Below are 18304 nucleotides of genomic sequence, written 5' to 3' on the forward strand. Positions count from 1 at the left end.
TTTATTTATTTTTTTTCTTTTTTTTTTTTTTTTTTTTTTGAGACAGAGTCTCCCTCTGTCGACCAGACTGGAGTGGAGTGGCGTGATCTTGGCTCACCGCAAGCTCCACCTCCCGAGCTCACGCCATTCTCCTGCCTCAGCCTCCAGAGTAGCTGGGACTATAGGTGCCCGCCACCACGCCTGGCTAATTTTTTGTAATTTTTAGTAGAGACGGGGTTTCACCGTGTTACCCAGGATGGTCTCGATCTCCTGACCTCGTGATCCACCCACCTCGGCCTCCCAAAGTGCTGGAATTACAGGCGTGAGCCACCGCTCCTGGCACTTTATTATTATTATTATGGAGATGGAGGGTCTCACTCTGTCACGGAGGCTGGAGTGCGGTGGTGAGATCACAGATCACTGCATCTTCAACTTCCTGGGCTCAAGTGATTTTCCCACGTCAGCCTCCCAAGTAGCCAGGACTACAGGCTCATGCTACCATGCCTGGCTAATTTTTATTTATTTATTTTTTGTAGAGACAGGGTCTTGCTATGTTTCCCAGAACTTCCGACCTCAAGCGTTCCTCTCTCCTGACTTGGCCTCCCAAAACTCTGCGATTAAATGGTGTGGTGAGCCACCATGCCCAACCAACAAATTAATTTAATAGTAAACAGTTTAATTGATGGATGCATAATGAGTATATAGATCTTTATTCCACCAATGCATTTATCTGTATAACTTCAGTCTAACTAAATTTCACTAAAATTTATTAAACTTCAAAAGCCATGCTCTTGGCCGGGCGCGGTGGCTCAAGCCTGTAATCCCAGCACTTTGGGAGGCCGAGACGGGCGGATCACGAGGTCAGGAGATCAAGACCATCCTGGCTAACACGGTGAAACCCCGTCTCTACTAAAATACAAAAAACTAGCCGGGCGACCTGGCAGGCGCCTGTAGTCCCAGCTACTCGGGAGGCTGAGGCAGGAGAATGGCGTGAACCCGGGAGGCGGAGCTTGCAGTGAGCTGAGATCCGGCCACTGCGCTCCAGCCTGGGCGACAGAGGGAGACTTCGTCTCAAAAAAAAAAAAAAAAAGCCATGCTCTTTTTAAGCTTTCAGTAGTACATTTTGTAGCAAGATGATAAAACTGACAATAAAAAAGTTTGAGTTGTGTCTTTCTGTCTTGTAGCAGTATACTCTTTATATATATATATATATTGTATTTATTTAAGTATTGAGACATGTCTTGCTCTTTCATACAGGCTAGAGTGCAGTGGCACAATCCCAGTTCACTGCAACCTCTGCCTCCCTGGGCTCAAGCGATCCTTCCACCTCAGCCTCCCAAGTAGCTGAAACCAGAGGTGTGTGCCACCATGCCTGGCTAATTTTCGTATTTTTTGTAGATACGAGGTTTTGCCATGTTGCCCACGCTAATCTTGAACTCCTGGGCTCACACAATCCAGCCACGTGGGCCTCTCAAAGTGCAGGGATTATAGGCATGAGCCCCCTGTGCCCCAGCCAGTTATGATTTTTTTTTTTGGCATCTATTCATGGGGGTACAAGTGCAGTTTTGCTACATTGATATATTGTATTGGGGTGAAGTCAGGGCCTTCAGTGCATCCGTCACTGGCACAACACACATTGTACCCAGCAAGCAACCTCCTGTAGTCCATCCCCTTCCCTCTACATTCCCAACCCTCCAAGTCTCCATTGCCCATCACTCCACACTCTGCTTCCATATGTACACATTATTTAGCACCAACTTATAAGGGAGAACAGGCAATATTTGTTTTTCTGTGCTGAGTGGTTTCACTTAAGATAATGGCCTCCAGTTCCATCCATGTTGCTGCAAAAGACATAGTTTCATTCTTTTTTGTGGCTGAATAGTATTCCATTTTGTATGTATGCCACATTTTGTTTATTTAGTGCTCCATTGATGGGCACTTAGGTTGATTTCATATCTTTGCTTTTATGAATAGTGGTGTGATACACATAAGTGCAGGTGTCTTTTTGATATAATGATTTATTTTCCTTTGGGTAGATGCACGGTAGTGGGATTGCTGGATCTTATGGCAGTTCTATTTTTAGTTCTGTGAGAAATCTCCACACTGTTTTCCATAGAAGTTGCACTGATTTACATTCCCACCAACAGTGTGTAAGAGTTCCCTTTTCTCAGCTTCCTCACCAACATCCTGTGAGTTTTTTGTCTTTTTCATAGCCATTCTGATGCATGTAAGATGATAGCTCATTGTGGTTTTAATTTGTATTTCTCTGATGATTGGTGATGTTGAACATTTTTTTAAAATTTTACTCATGGCAGTACACAGAAATTTTCAGGAAAGATTAAAAGCATGAAAACATGACTCTTAATAGACAATTCTAGCAATATACAAACTCTTTTTACTTTGTTTCCCTAGAGTCTTGAATTTTGTGTTCAACTAACTTTCTGGTTATGAATTTAAAATAATTACAGCATACTGCCAATGTTTGAGAAGAAACCTGTTATTAGATTAAGTTTGGGAATCAGGCTGGGCGTGGTGGCTCATGTCTCTAATCCTACTGCTTTAGGAGGCTGAGGTGGGTGGATCACCTGAGGTCGGGAGTGAGCCGAGATCACGCCATTGCACTCCAGCCTTGGCAACAACAGCAAAACTCTGGCTCAATAAAATAAAATAAAATAAATAAAATAAAAAAGATTAAATAAATTCAGGATTCATAATACTGTTAATTAATTAACTTTTGAGACAGTCTTGTTCTGTCACCCAGGCTGGAGTTTGGTGGCAAGATCTCAGCCCACTGCAACCTCCACCTCCCGGGTTCAAGGATTGTTCTGCATCAATCTTCAGAGTAGCTGGGACTACAGGTGTGTGTCACCACACCTGGCTAATTTTTGTATTTTTAGTAGAGACAGGGGTTTCACCACGTTGGCCAGGCTTGTCTTGAACTCCTGACCTCAGCTGATCCGCTCACCTCAGCCTCCGAAAGTGCTGGGATTACAGGCGTGAGCCACCGTGACTGGCTGATGGTGAACATTTTTGATATGCTTGTTTGTCTTTTGAAAAATGCCTACTCATGTCCTTAGCCCGTTTGTTAATGGGATTATTTGTTTTTTGTGGTTGAGTTGTTTGAGTTGCTTGCAAATTCTGGATAGTAGTCCCCTGTTGAATGTGTAGTTTGCAGATATTTTCTTCCATTTCTCAGGTTATTTGTTCACTCTGTTGATTATTTCTTTTGCTATGCAGAAACTTTTTAGTTTAATTAAATTCCACTTGCCTTCTTTTGTTTTTGTTGCCTGTGCTTTTGAGGTCTCAGTCATGAATCTCTTCTAGATCAATGTCTAGAAGAGTTTCCCCTAGGTTTTCTTCAGTGTTTTTATAGTTTCATCCTTACATTCAAGTCTTTGATCCATCTTGAGTTGATTTTTTTCTTTCTTTTTTTTTTTTTCCTGAGATGGAGTGTTGCTCTTGTTGCCCAGGCTGGAGTGCAACGGTGCGATCTCGGCTCACCGCAGCCTCCGCCTCCCGGGTTCAAGCGATTCTCCTACCTCATCCTCCCAGGTAGCTGGGATTACAGGTATGCACCACCATGCGCGGCGAATTTTTTGTTTAGTAGAGACGGAGTTTCTCCATGTTGGTCAGGCTGGTCTCAAACTCTCGACCTCAGGTGATCCACCGCCTAGGCCTCCCAAAGTGCTGGGATTATAGGTGTGAGCCACCGTGCCCGGCCAAATTGACTTTTTTTATATGGTGAGATATAGGGATCCAGTTTCATTCTTCTGCATATGGCAATCCAATTATCCCAGCACCTTTTACTGAAAAAGGGTATCCTTTCCCCAGTATATGTTGTCGACTTTGTCAAAAATCAGTTGGCTGTAAGTATGTGGGTTTATTTCTGGGTTCTCTATGCTGTTCCATGGATCTATGTGTCTATTTATTTATTTATTGAGGTGGAGCCTTGCTCTTTTGCCCGGGCTGGAGTGCAGTGGCACGATCTTGGCTCACTGCAACTTCCACCCTCACAGGTTCAAGTGATTCTCCTGCCTCAGCCTCCTGAATAGCTGGGATTACAGGCACACACCACCACACTCCGCTAATTTTTGTATTTTTGGTAGAGATGGGGTTTCACCATGTTGCTGAAGCTGGTCTTGAACTCCTGACCTCGTGATCTGCCTGCCTTGGCCTCTCAAAGTGCTGGGATTACAGGCATGAGCCACTGCACCTGGCCCTATGTGTCTGTTTTTATAGACACTATGAGTATAATGCTGTTTGGGCTACTATAGCCTTGTAGTATATTTTGAGGTCAGAAAATATGATATCACCAGCTTTGTTCTTTTTGCTTGGGATATTTTTGGTTATTCGTGCTCATTTTTAGTATGAACTTTAGAATTGTTTTTTTCTAATTCTGTGAAAAAATAATGTTGACAGAAATTCCATTGAACCTGCAGATTGCTTTGGGCACTATGGTCATTTTAACCATATTAATTCTTTCAACCTACATGCATGGGGTGTTTTTCCATTTGTTTGTTTCATGTATAGTTTCTTTCATCAGTGTTTTGTAGTTTTCCTTGTAGATTTCTTTCACCTTCTTGGTTAAATATATTCCTAGGTATTTTATTTTTTTGTAGCTATCGTAAATGGGACTGCCTTCTTGGTTTCGTCTTTGGGTAGAACCGTATTGGTGAACAGAAATCCTAGGGATTTCTTTTCCTTTTTTTTTTTTTTTTTGAGACAGTCTTGCTCTACTACCCATGCTGGAGTACAGTGGCGCAATATAGGCTCATTGCAAAGGCCTCCCAAAGTGCTGGGATTACAGGCATGAGCCACTGTGCCCATAGATTTATAAATTTTTGACAGATTATGCATGAAAGTGTGCTTCTCGGGCCAGGCGTGGTGGCTCATGCCTGCAATCCCAGCACTTTGGGAGGCCGAGGCAGGTGGATCATGAGGTTAGGAGTTTGAGACCAGCCTGGCCAACATAGTGAAACCCCATCTCTACTAAAAATACAAAAAAATAGCCGGGCATGGTGGTGGGCGCCTGTAATACCAGCTACTTGGGAGGCTAAGGCAGGAGAATCGCTTGAACCCGGGAGTGGGAGGCTGCAGTGAGCTGAGATCATGCCATTACACTCCAGCCCAGGCGACAGACAGTGCAAGACTCCGTCTCAAAAAAAAAAAAGAAAGTGTGCTTCTCATCACACTTACAGGTAATATATGAAGATTGAAGCAGAGGGAATTCTTTTTTTTGTTATTGTTATACTTTAAGTTCTAGGATACATGTGCACAACGTGCAGGTTTGTTACATATGTATACATGCGCCATGTTGGTGTGCTGCACCCATTAACTTGTCATTTACATTAGGTATATCTCCTAATGCTATCCCTCCCCCCTCCCCCCACCCCACAACAGGCCCAGGTGTGTGATGTTCCCCTTCCTGTGTCCAGGTGTTCTCACTGTTCAGCAGAATTTTTTTTTTTTTTTTTTTGAGGCAGAGTCTGACTCCAGTAGCCCATGATTATAAGTAAAGTTTTGGTGCAACAAAAGAAACAGCACTCGAATATAAAATTTTCTTTTTAATTCTCAGCAAGGCAATGTACTTCTGTAGAAGAGTGTCCCCTTACAGATGGAGCAATGGTGAGCGCACACTTGGACAAGGGAGGGGAAGGGGTTCTTATCCTTGATGCATGTGGCCCCTGCTGCTGTGTCGTTCCTCTATATATATACTGCAGGCTAGGTTTAGACCGCGCAGGCTAAACTAATTCCGATTGGCTAATTTAAAGAGAGTGATGGGGTGAGTGGTTTGGCAGGAAGAATGGTTATGGCACAGCAGGAAATCGGAATGAGTCAGGGTGGAGAATGAGCAGGTAATCGGAATGAGTTAGAGTGGAATAGGTAACTGGAATGAGTCATGGTGGAGCATAATCGGAATGAGTCAGGGTGAAGCAGGTAATGAGTCAGGGTGGAGCAGGTAATTGGAATGAGTCAGTGTGGAGCAGGTCATTGAAAAAGGTCACTTTACGAGGAAGTTAAGTTTAAAAGTAGAAAGCAAAGAATTGAACATACTGACATACTGATTCTTTGAAGAGAAATTTAGAACTCATATCTAACATTCCCTCCTCTTGCATTTCCTTACAGCTGTTTCTCTTCAAACTTCTTTAACATGTCTTGGCTTAGTTGTTTTGCATGATTTTCCAAAAGAAAAAGCTTCTCTGGATAAGGCAGAGGAATAGTTAAGGGAGGTTTTAGTAAGTGCTGTTTTTATAAGTCTCTGCACCAACCCATGGATGCATGGTGTGACACAGCACCCGACAAGAATAAGTACACCCATTAGGGCTGCGAGGGAAGTAAGAATTGAGGCTATTATTCTTTTCCATTTACTGAACCACTTTTCTAGCCATCTTGTAAAGGGGTCATTTACCCCTGAGTTGTTGGCTAACTCAATGGACACAGCAGTCAGACTTTGCAATGCTTTTGTTATACTTCCATCAGGGGCAGTGTTGTTTTGGATGAAGGTACAACATTGAGCTTTAATCATGACGCAAACTCCTCCTCTTTCTGCTAATATCATGTCTAAGGCTATCCTATTTTCCCAAGCCATCTGGCTAGTAGCCCCTAATTGCTCAGCTGTTCCTTTAACAGCATCTCTAGTGTAGTTAATAAACTGCTGTTGGTTGTAATAGATGCAGTTTATCTAATCTACATTTTTATTAATTGTCACCCACCAAAATATTGACTGAAGTCCTGCAGCTCTTTGATTTTGGGGTTTAAATTGATCTGGTATTCCCTGTGGGACTCCAGTTACATTTAAATAGACATGAGAGTCGAAAGACCCATAAGAGGCTTCTCTTGCTTTATGATGTGTGGTTTTTCCAAGACCAGAGTAAAAGGGATAGTAAATTGGACTAGAGCATAAGAACTGCTCTAATTATTTGGCACAGTGTCCAGTACAGGTCCTCCACAATCCCACCATACATCTGCTCAGGGATGAATAAGGGCAGACTGATGGGTCAGCTCTTGGAAGTGTAAGACTTCACTGAATCCTGTTAAGTCTCCAAGGAATGCCTAATATTTCCCCTTGTCGTTGGAGACACAAGGTAAAATTGGTTTTGGAAGATGGAGGCTGGATGGCCCTTGGGGGCATGACGGACTTTGGGATATAGCAGAGAGAGAGCGTGGCACAACTTGTTACTCCAGGCTGTAGAATCCTGGAAAAGAACTACCAGGGAGCCCGTGCCCGGTTGACTGGATGACCACCCTAGTGGACAGGGGACAGTCTGGGGCTCTGGCCTGCCATGCGCACAAGCATAACAATTGCTTTTGTTTAAAGTGCGGATGGAATATTTGATCCATTCCAACCAGGCGTTTGCATCTTGGTATCCCGTCTTAATTGCCGAAGTTTGTTTTAAATCTTTAACTTCTACGATAGCTATCTTGGTCTTATCATTAGATGGAGGAGGGGCAATTGTTCAGTTGTGAGAGGTTTGGGAAGAAGGCTTAGAGGAAGGTGTATGCAGTGGGGGATCAAAGAAACTTATTTCAAAGAATCCAATAGGGTCTGTCCTGAAACCTCAGCCCCCATACTTTAAAACTGGCTTAAAGAAGGGAACCGGCTTAGAAAAGGGGAAGAACTTTGAGGGTTTGAGATAATAACTTGTATTGGATTGCAGTGGTTTAGCTGATCCCCAGTTGGGGGTTCGCTGTCCCTATAGTAAAATGAATGTATGGTTTTAGGAAATTACAAAAACCGGTTGGAGCAGTCCATCCTTGCTCTTTAGTGGTCCACAGAATGTTGGAGAAACTACAGCGCAAAAGCTCTGTTTCGCGGGGCAAGACTCCTGGTTGACACTGGCCAAGATCGTGCTGCTGCGCTCCAACCTGGGCGACAGATTGAGACCCTGCCTCAAAAAAATAATTATGGTTTAGGAGTCATGCGGCTGGAGGCTACAAGATTCTGACACTCCTAGAACTGCTCCTAAGATCAGTGCTTGAGATATTTTGCAGACCCTACACTTGATGGGTCAGGTGGCACCACCCAGATTAATAAACTGGCTCATCTGATCTTGTGGCCCCCATCCAGGAACTGACTGATCAAGAAGACAGCTCTGACTCCCTAGGACTTCATTCTGACCAATCAGCACTCCTGGCTCACTGGCTCCCCTGATCCTCATCAAGTTATCCTTAAAACCTCTGCTTGCTGGGCCAGGCAAGGTGGCTCCCGCCTGTAATCCCAGCACTTTGGGAGACTGAGGCAGGCGGATCACTTGAGCCCAGGAGTTTAAGACCAGCCTGGCCACCATAGTGAAACCACATCTCCACTAAAAATACAAAAAACATTAGCTGGGTGAGGTAGTGGGCGCCTATAATCCCAGCTACTCGGGAGGCCGAGGCAGGAGAACTGCTTGAACCCAGGTTGTGAACGTTGCATTGAGTGGAGATCAGCCATTGCACTCCAGCCTAGGGAACAAAAGCGAAACTACTCACACACACACACACACACACACACACACACACACACACAAACAACAACAACAACAAAACTCTGCTCTCTGAATGCTGGGGAGACTGATTTGAGTAATAATAAAACTCTGGTCTTCACTAAGCCAGCTCTGCATGAATTACTCTTTCTGGATTGCAATTCCCGTGTCTTGATGAATTGGCTCTATCTAGGCAGTGGGCAAGGTGAACCCCTTAGGCAGTTACAATCCTAGGCCTTAGCCAGGGAATTACCATTTATATGATGATGAGTTCAGGGGAAAAGAGATGAAGAGACAGGGAGAAAATTTTATCTTGGGCCGGGCACAGTGGTTTATGCCTGTAATCCCAGCACTTTGGGAGGCTGAGGCAGGCGGATTGCAAGGCCAGGAGATGGAGACCATCCTGGCCAACATGGTGAAACCCTGTCTCTACCAAAATACACACACACAAAAATAGCTGGGTGTGGTGGCGCACACCTGTAGTCCCAGCTACTCGGGAGGCTGAGGCAGAAGAATCACTTGAACCTGGGAGGCAGAGGTTGCAGTGAGCTGTTATCGCACCACTGCACTCTGGCCGGGCGACAGAGTGAGACTCCGTCTCAAAAAACAAAGCAAAACAAAACAAAACAAAAAAACAAAGTTTTATCTTGGATTACCTAGAGGTAGAAAAGTTGAGAACTGGAGGTGGCTTTCAGTCATGTGACCTGAGCACATGAGGCCAGTGGAATGCTGGAGCTGAAAGCATCTGTGTGGCAGTCGGACATGTCCCTTTCACTGGCTTCAGCTGCCTTTTTTAGATGACGATTGTATTCACAGTGACTATGAGCTCCTTAGGTGCAGAAACTGAATTAGTGTTAAACACTGTTGTGTATGCCTGGCATGGCATGAGGACAGTATAGATATTTCCAAGATCTCTCTTCAGGGTCATCCTTGGATCCCAGAGCCTGGGACAGTGTTAGGGATCTTGGAAGCACTGCCAACATGTCTGACATTCAGGAAGCCACTAACAGCTCCTAATTGTAAACCTGCATGAGAACCAGAGGTCTACACAAGTGACAGAAAGTGACCTCAGAGGTGAGGCTCAGTGTCCTCAAGTCACTATGTAACTGCCCAGTTATTCATTTTGCTCAGTGGCCCAGATACCGTTTAATTCATGCATAGCCAGCTGTGTAAGAGACTGGGGATTTATTACTCCAATCAGTCTCCCTGAAAATTTGGAGACTGAAGTTTCTAAGGATAACTTGGCAGGTTGGGGGCCAGAGGGTAGGCAGTGCTGATTGGATGGGTCAGAGATGAAGTCACAGGGGGTCAAAGTGGGTTTTTCTAGATGTCTTTTGTTTCTGGGTGGGATTACAGAAGAGGTTGAGCCAGATTATTGGCCTGGGTGGCACCAGCTGGTGCATCAGAACACAGGGTCTAGAAAATATCTTCAGCACCAATGTTAGGTTTTACAATAGTGATGTCATCCCTAGGAGCAACTGGGAAGGTTCAGAATCTTGCAGCCTGTGGGTGCATGACTCCTAAACCATGATTTCTAATATTGTGGCTAATTTGTTAGTTTTACAGCAGCAGTCTTGTCCCCAGGCAAGTAAGGGATTTGATTTGGGAAAGGACTTTTATTGACTTTGTTTCAAAGTTCAACTTTAAACTACGTTCTACCCAAAGATAGTTCATCCTACGCCCAGTAATAAACAAGGGCAGCCTGGAGGTTAGAACCAAGAGGGAGTCAGTTAGGGCATATCCCTTTCACTGTTGTAACTTTCTCACTGTTTTAGTTTTTGTAAAGGTGATTTCAACTATTGGAGCCAGCTTTGACCAAGCAGCTGTGAATGGAAGTGAAAGACAAATTGGGGTCACCATACAATCAGCAGAGACCAATGCAAGATATATTTTGTCATTTCAGTGAACATTTGGCTCAGGTTTATTGTCCGAGATCAGTTGATAACTTGTGGTTGTTCAGGAGTTTCAAGATTACTAGTTTAGAAAAACAAAGAAATTCTAAAGGATTTTGAAGACTTGGCTGGAAAACTCCCATGGTCAAACGCTTTAATTATAAGGAAAATTAATGCTGATTTTTTTTTTTTTGAGATGGAGTCTTGCTCTGTCGGCCAGGTTGGAGTGCAGTGGCGTGATCCTGGCTCACTGTGCAACCTCCACCTCCCTGGTTCAAGTGATTCTCCTGCCTCAGCCTCCTGAGTAGCTGGGACTACAAGCACCCACCACCACACCCAGCTAATTTTTGTATTTGTATTTTTAGTAGAGACGGGGTTTCACCATATTGGCCAGGCTGGTCTCGAACTCTTGACCTTGTGATCTGCCCATCTCAGTCTCCCAAACTGCTGGGATTACAGGTGTGAGCCATTGCATCCGGCCAATTAATGTTGATTTTAAGGGAAAAAAGAAAAAAAAAGCTCAAAAAGATAATTCAGAATTCAAGTAAAAGTAAGGTTGATAATGGACAAGAAGTCCAAACAGATGAAAGAGATGTTAAAAGAAGAGCTCATTCACTACAATGTTTTAGATTCACACATCTTAGATTTTTGTGAAAATCCAGCCATCAAAGGAGATAGCAACATTAGTAGGTGATGATTTGGTATCTTGCAAAGATGAGACTGATGAAAGCAAAAAAGAAGAAACAGCATCAAGTGTCAAGTTTAGAGTCATGTGCAACAGAGTAGGAGAGAAACCTTGCTTTCCCTCAAATGAAGCTGGAAGAGATTCTGGGGGTGATGTTTAAGGCTATTTTAAGTGGAAGGCCGACATGACCAACTTTGATGTTGCGATTCTTTTGAATATCCATGATAATGAAATCATTGCGGGCATGGCATCAACTAAAGCGAGTCTCCACTGAAGACATATCACACATTTTGGACCTATGACTCTTTTGTACCTATCAGTATTTTGGACCTATGGGCACATTTTGGACCTATCAGCTCTTGCCCCTGGGATACCCAGCCTCTGTGGTCTACTACCTTATAATAGTCGATCCAATGTGTGGAACAGGGGCAATACCAATAGAGGGGACTACTGAATGTTTTCATGTTGTATTCTGGTGATAATAATCCCCTGGTTGTGAATAGAGCAGCAAGCAATGTCACATCTTTATTGACCAAGAGCCAAATTAAAGAAGGCTAACCATCCGGAAGCTTGCCCATAGATGCTGTTCAATGGGATATCTGCAATCTGCCATTGAGAACTGGCTCTGTGGATATTACTGTAGCAGATTTGCCATTTGGAAAAAGGATGGGATCCAAGAAGAGAAACTGGAACCTTCATCCAGCTTGCCTACGGGAGATGAGTTGTGTCTGTGTACACCTACAACAGGCCAAGCTGTACGATGTACTCAGGACGCGACATGCTTTACCAAAGCATTATCTGGCATGTGACGTGTATGGTGAAAAGTGGATACAGTTCGGGTGAACATTGGGGGACTTTGTGCTGCAGTTTATATTTTGAAGTGTACACCTCAAGCTTTTGTTCATCCTTCAGAACAAGATGGAGAAACAGGAACTCTGGTAATGCAAAGATTGAAGATGACTAATAATACTCGTATTTCCCAACATTGGAAATGTCAGCATGAAGAACTTGCTTTAAGAGCAAAACAGTATTAACAAAAGTGCAGTCTGCACTCTTTAAACCTGTTCAAAGCTCTTCACCCTAGTTGGCAAAAGATGTGAATGTAATGCAATGGGATTGAAAGAGTCTTATGAGAAAGCAGAGCTTTTCCTTGGCACTGTTTTGTATTTTGGGCAATTAGTATTTTGCTTACAATGCTTTTAAAGATGTCTAGTGAAACGCCTAGTAAAACGCTGTGAGATTTGGGTGTAGAACCTTTTATTTTCAGGCTTAAAACTTTTTTAAAGAAAATATTATAGTGTTTTGTAGCGATAGGGGTCTCATCATGTTGCCCAGGCTGGTCTTGAACTCCTGGACTCAAGCAATCCTCCCAAAGTTTTGGGATACAGGTGTGAGCCACGGCACCTGACCTATTTTCAGGCTTTACAGGCTGTTTTCTGTTGTGCCAAGTGCAAAGCTACTCTGGCCTAAAGGAAAGGCAGAGAACATAATTACATCTTAGGCCACATTTCATTGCCTACGTATCTGTGCTATTCAGTTGCTCAAATTCTTTAACTCTAGAAGTGAAGTACTGCATTTTGTGAACAATGTTTGTCCCATGAGATGAAATCTCACAAGTCCTATAGGAAAGTTTACCATCTGCCTTAAAAATTAAAATGCACATCTGTTATTCAGGTTAATATGCATCTGTTATTCAGAACTAAAATAGAGGACTAGGATTTATCAAAGGGATTGCAAAAATACTGTTGTTAGTAGTAGCATAGAGCATTACTATTTGTAAATAGCGCGGTGGCTCATGCCTGTAATCCCATCACTTTGGGAGGCTGAGGCGGGTGGATCACCTGAGGTCAGGAATTGGAGACCAGCCTGGCTAACATGGTGAAACCCTGTCTCTACTAAAAATAAAAAAATTAGCTGGGTGTAGTGGTGCATGCCTGTAATTCTGGCTACTTGGGAGGCTGAGACAGGAGAATTGCTTTAACCCGGGAGGTGGAGGTTGCAGTGAGCCAAGATTGCGCCACTGCACTCCAGCCTGGGCAACAGGGTGAGACCCCATCTCAAAAAAATAAAAATAAAATAAATAACAGACACATTGGTATTTGAGGTGTGGGACCAAAAAAGCAAATTAAAAGAAATTTTTTCTTCCAGTAAAAAAAAAAAAAAAAAGGACAAATGAAGAACTGGGATGATGCATGTGAGCTTATGGTGGCTGTCCTGTGAGCTAAGGGGAAAGGACACTGCTCGTTTTTGTGAGCAACGTAGGTATGGTTCCCACAAAAAGATCCTTGCAGCACTGTTGAGGGAAGGCCAACATTAGCAGACAAGATCCTGGATAAGGCAGTGCTTTTATGAAATATGCTTCCAGTGGCTAGGGGCTATCTTCAAGTGACGTTGTATACAGAAGACATCATCAGACAAAAAAAACCATCAAGCAACATTTGAGCACCCAAGCCTCTTGGGAAGCCCCATAAATAATTGGTTATTATTGTTAATAACTGGTTATTAATAATGTGGTGGTGTGTGTTTGGAAGTTCTGCTTTAATGCAAGTAAGGGTAACAAGTCAAGGAAATTTAAGTATAAATGTAAATGGGACCTTGTCTAGTTCTATAAGGCTAAGGAGTTTTACTTAGGATACCTAAGATTTTTTTTCTTTCTTTTCTTTTTTTTTTTGGCGATAGAGTCTCCCTCTGTAGCCCAGGCTGGAGTGCAGCACGCAATCCTGGCTCACTGCAACCTCCACCTCCTGGGTTCAAGCGATTCTTCTGCCTCAGCCTCTGAGTATCTGGGATTACAGGCGTGCGCCATCATGCCTGGCTAATTTTTGTGTTTTTAGTAGGGATGGGGTTTCATATTTGGCCAGGCTGGTCTCGAACTCCTAACCTGAAGTGATCCACCTGCCTCAGCCTCCGAAAGTGTTGGGATTACAGGCGTGAGCCACCGTGCCTGGCCTAGGATACCTAAGAGTTTTAGTGCCGGCGGGGCGCGGTGGCTCACGCCTGTAATCCCAGCACTTTGGGAGGCGGAGGTGGGCAGATCACGAGGTCAGAGTGAGACCATCCTGGCTAACACAGTGAAACCCCCTCTCTACTAAAAATACAAAAAATTAGCCCGGCATGGTGGCGGGCGCCTGTAGTCCCAGCTACTCGGGAGGCCGAGGCGGGAGAATGGCGTGAACCCAGAAGGTGGAGTTTGCAGTGAGCCGAGATCGTGCCACTGCACTCCAGCCTGGGCAACAGTAAGACTCCGCCTCAAAAAAAAAAAGAAGAAAAAGGAAAAAAAGGAAAATTTTTAGTGCCTTGTCTTAAAAAAAAAAAAACACACACACACACACACACACACACACACACTACACTTGGAAGCCCAGTATATAAGAGCAAATGGGCTATATTCAAAGGAGGAATTGGAGTCCCAGAGCCCTGCTCACTCTGTACTCGTGTTTTAACTATCCCCCTACCCCCTCACCACCTCTCAGGTGGTGGCTTCTGGTGGCACCTCTGAGGAATTCCCAAGGCTCTGCAGAAAGGGTTTGAAAACCACTATTTTTTCTTTGGTTACTTTTACTATGTATTATTAAGAAGTAAACATCGGACAGGCGTGGTTGTTCACTTGAGGACAGGAGTTTGATACCAGCCTGGACAACGTGTTGAAACTCCCATCTCTACTAAAAATACAAAAATTAGCCGTGCGTGTTGGCACACATCTGTAATCCCAGCTACTCGGAGGCCGAGGTACAAGAATCACTTGAACTCGGGAGGCAGAGGTTGCAGTGAGCTGAGATGGCACCACTGCACTTCAGCCTGGGTGACAGAGCAAGACTGTCTCAAAAAAATAAAAGGGTAAATATTTTCATGTTTCTGCATGGTCAGGGCTTTCTGAGCGTAGAAAAGTAGAACCTGGGTTAAAAGAAAAGCCCTGGGAGTTAAAAGATGACTTAAGGGATATAAAACCCAGAGCGTTGGAGGCATTCCCAAGATTGTAAACCCAGTAACACTTATCTTACCTTCTCCTGGAGACATTTATTTATGTTCCAAAGGGTAAGAGCCCAGGGATCTTCCCCTTTTCTTCCCAAGGAGAATTTGCTTACCGTAGGTAGATTAGCTTTCTTTCACTTTCTTAGGTGAAGGCGGCAGCTGGACAGTTATCCTGTACAAACTTACAGATTCAAAATTTTGGGATTCTTCTCCTGTAGTTCAACCCTTACCTATAAATGGGTTTTATTGCATTGTCTATGGGGTATTAGGTATGGGAAAATTACGTATTTCTTGACTTAAGTAATAATAACTCTGATCTCTGCTCCAGAAACTTTGTGTTTACTTTCAGGTTACAAGAATGAATAAATATAGAGATTAAAACTTAAATATTTTATGTAAAACACTTCTTAGGAGAATATACTTAATAATTTATCTGTACAGAAATTATTGTGTGTATACTTCAGGTTTAAGCTTTACTTTAGTATCCCTGAAACTTTTCAGATTATCTCAGTTTTCCTTATAGAGGTGTTTTTTGTTAGCTGTTTCATGTTAAAGACTACTAATAGTGGAAAAGTAAATGCTTCTGTAGGATGTGATTAGCTCACTCATTGATAGGGTTAGACCTGCACTGAGCACAGTAGATTGCTTAACTGTCACTTAAATAATGATCTCATTGATAAAAGGAGGATTAGAAGTGGCTTGTTTTCAAGGGTTTCTGAGAGCCGGATTCTATTGCTTCATTAAAATGTGATATTTTGGGGCCAGGCGTAGTTGCTCACTCCTGTAATCCCAGCACTTTGGGAGGCTGAGGCAGGCGGATCATGAGGTCAAGAGTTCAAGACCAGCCTGGCCAACATGGTGGAACCCTGTCTCTACTAAAAATACAAAAATTAGCCAGGTGTGGTTGTGCGTGTCTGTAATCCCTGCTACTCGGGAGGCTGAGGCAGGAGAATCGCTTGAACCTGGGAGGTGGAGTTTGCAGTGAGCCGAGAGGGCACCACTGCACTCCAGCCTGGGTGACAGAGCAAGACTCCATATCAAAAAAAATAAAATAAAAATAAAAAATGTGGTATTTTCATTTCCAATTATGCGAGGTAGTCAAGCACAAGAGAAATGTTTTATACATATTAACTTCTTTGTAGACTAATATTCCTCACCCAAGTGTAACACAGGTATTAATGGATTAACATATGCTTATAAACGTTTTCACTGAAAATAATAAAATTGCTGACAGATTATTTCCATATGAAGAAAAACAGAGTATGAATATTGTTTTCCAGATACAAACACTAAAAGTTTATTTAAAAATGAGTAAATATGGCTGAGTGTGGTGGCTCACACCTGCAATCTCAGCACTTTGGGAGGCCAAGGCAGGCAGATCACCTGAGGTCAGAAGTTCGAGACCAGCCTGACCAATATGGTGAAACCCGTCTCTACCAAAAATACAAAAATTAGCTGGGCATGTTTGGCGTGCACCTGTAGGCCATACTACTTGGGAGGCTGAGACAGGAGAATTGCTCAACCTGAGGGTCAGAGGTTGCAGTGAGCTGAGATTGTGCCAATGCACTCCAGCCGGGGTGACAGAGTAAGATTATGTCTCAAATAAATAAATAAATAAGTAAAGTAAATAAGTAAAATGAGTAAATAAATTTTTTATCTCCCTAGCATTTACATATTTGTATTTTTTCAATTGTTAAAATGATGGATACATTTTGCAGAAAATGTGAAATATTTAAGAAAATAGAAAGCAAGGAAAATACAGATCTCTTTTAAATTTGTATTTCTTGAGACAGGGTCTGGCTCTATTGTCTACGATGAAGTGCAGTGGCATGATCACAGCTCATTGCAGCTTTGACCTCACTGGCCCAAGTGATCCTCCTACCTCAGCCTGCTTTTGTATTTTTTTTTTTTTTTTTCTTTTTTTGAGACCGAGTCTCGCTGTGTCACCCAGGCTGGAGTGCAGTGGCACGATCTCGGCTCACTGCAAGCTCCACCTCCCGGGTTCAGGCCATTCTCCTGCCTCAGCCTCCCAAGTAGCTGGGACTACAGGCGCCCGCCACCTTGCCTGGCTAGGTTTTTGTATTTTTTAGTAGAGACGGGGTTTCACTGTGTTAGCCAGGATGGTCTCGATCTTCTGACCTCGTGATCCGCCCGTCTTGGCCTCCCAAAGTGCTGGGATTACAGGCTTGAGCCACCGCGCCCGGCCTAGAGGCCATTATTCTAAGTGAAGTAACTCAGGAATGGATAACCAAATACCGTATGTTCTCACTTATAAGTGGGACCTAATCTATGGGTACACAAAGGCATACAGAGTACTATAATGGACTATGGAAACTCAGAAGGGGGATGAAGGATGAGAAACTACATAGTGGGTACAAAGTACACTAGTTAGGTGTGATGGTTAATACTGAGTGTCAACTTGATTGGATTGAAGGATACAAAGTATAGATCCTGGGTGTGTCTGTGAGGGTGTTGCCAGAGGTGGTTAATATTTGAGTCAGTGGGCTGNTTGCCAGGATGGTCTCGATCTTCTGACCTCGTGATCCGCCCATCTCGGCCTCCCAAAGTGCTGGGATTACAGGCTTGAACCACCCCGCCCGGCCTAATTTTTTGTATTATTAGTAGAGACGAGGTTTCACCATGTTAGCCAGGATGATCTCGATCTCCTGACCTCGTGATCCGCCCACCTCGGTCTCCCAAAGTGCTGGGATTACAGGCGTGAGCCACCGAGCCCGGCCTGTATTTTTTTAAGAGAGACAGGATTTACTCATATTGCTCAGATTGGTCTCCAATTCCTGGGCTCAAGTGATCTGCCTGCCTTGGCCTCCCAAAGTGCTGAGATTATAGGTGTGAGCCACCTCGTCTGGTCAGATAATTTCTTTATGGCCGGTTTTTACACAGATATGGCATAGAGACAACTGGAGTAGTATTTTTAAGTTTTGTGGCTGGCATTGGGGAAAAGAGGTCTGTTTCTGTGACCCTTGTTGGGGAAGAAGTTATTTTTGTTGTTGTTGTTGTTTTTTGTTTTTTTTTGTTGTTGTTGTTTGTTTGTTTTTGAGACTGAGTCTCGCTCTGTTGCCAGGCTGGGGTGCAGTGGCGTGATCTCGGTTCACTGCACTCTGCCTCCTGGGTTCAAGCGATTCCCCTGCCTCAGCCTCCCGAGTACAGGCGCGCACCACCATGCCCAGCTAATTTGTTTGTATTTTAGTAGAGAGGAGGATTCACCATGTTGGCCAGGATGGTCTCATTTCCTGACCTTGTTATCTGCCCACCTTGGCCTCCCAAAGTGCTGCAATTACAGGTGTGAGCCA

The 18304-nt window shown here is 43.7% G+C and overlaps 1 protein-coding gene and 1 pseudogene across 2 annotated transcripts in view; both read left to right on the forward strand.

Moving 5' to 3' along the window:
* SUGCT (succinyl-CoA:glutarate-CoA transferase) overlaps positions 1-18304 on the forward strand; it is a 732347-nt gene that overhangs the window by 1820 nt on the left and 712223 nt on the right. The gene's annotated exons all lie outside the window — the stretch shown is intronic.
* Positions 9426-12055, forward strand: LOC108526552 (THUMP domain-containing protein 3 pseudogene; annotated as a pseudogene).

Source organism: Rhinopithecus bieti, unplaced genomic scaffold (genome assembly GCF_001698545.2).
Source record: "Rhinopithecus bieti isolate Rb0 unplaced genomic scaffold, ASM169854v2 scaffold_2439, whole genome shotgun sequence".
In the NCBI taxonomy this organism is placed as follows: domain Eukaryota; kingdom Metazoa; phylum Chordata; class Mammalia; order Primates; family Cercopithecidae; genus Rhinopithecus; species Rhinopithecus bieti.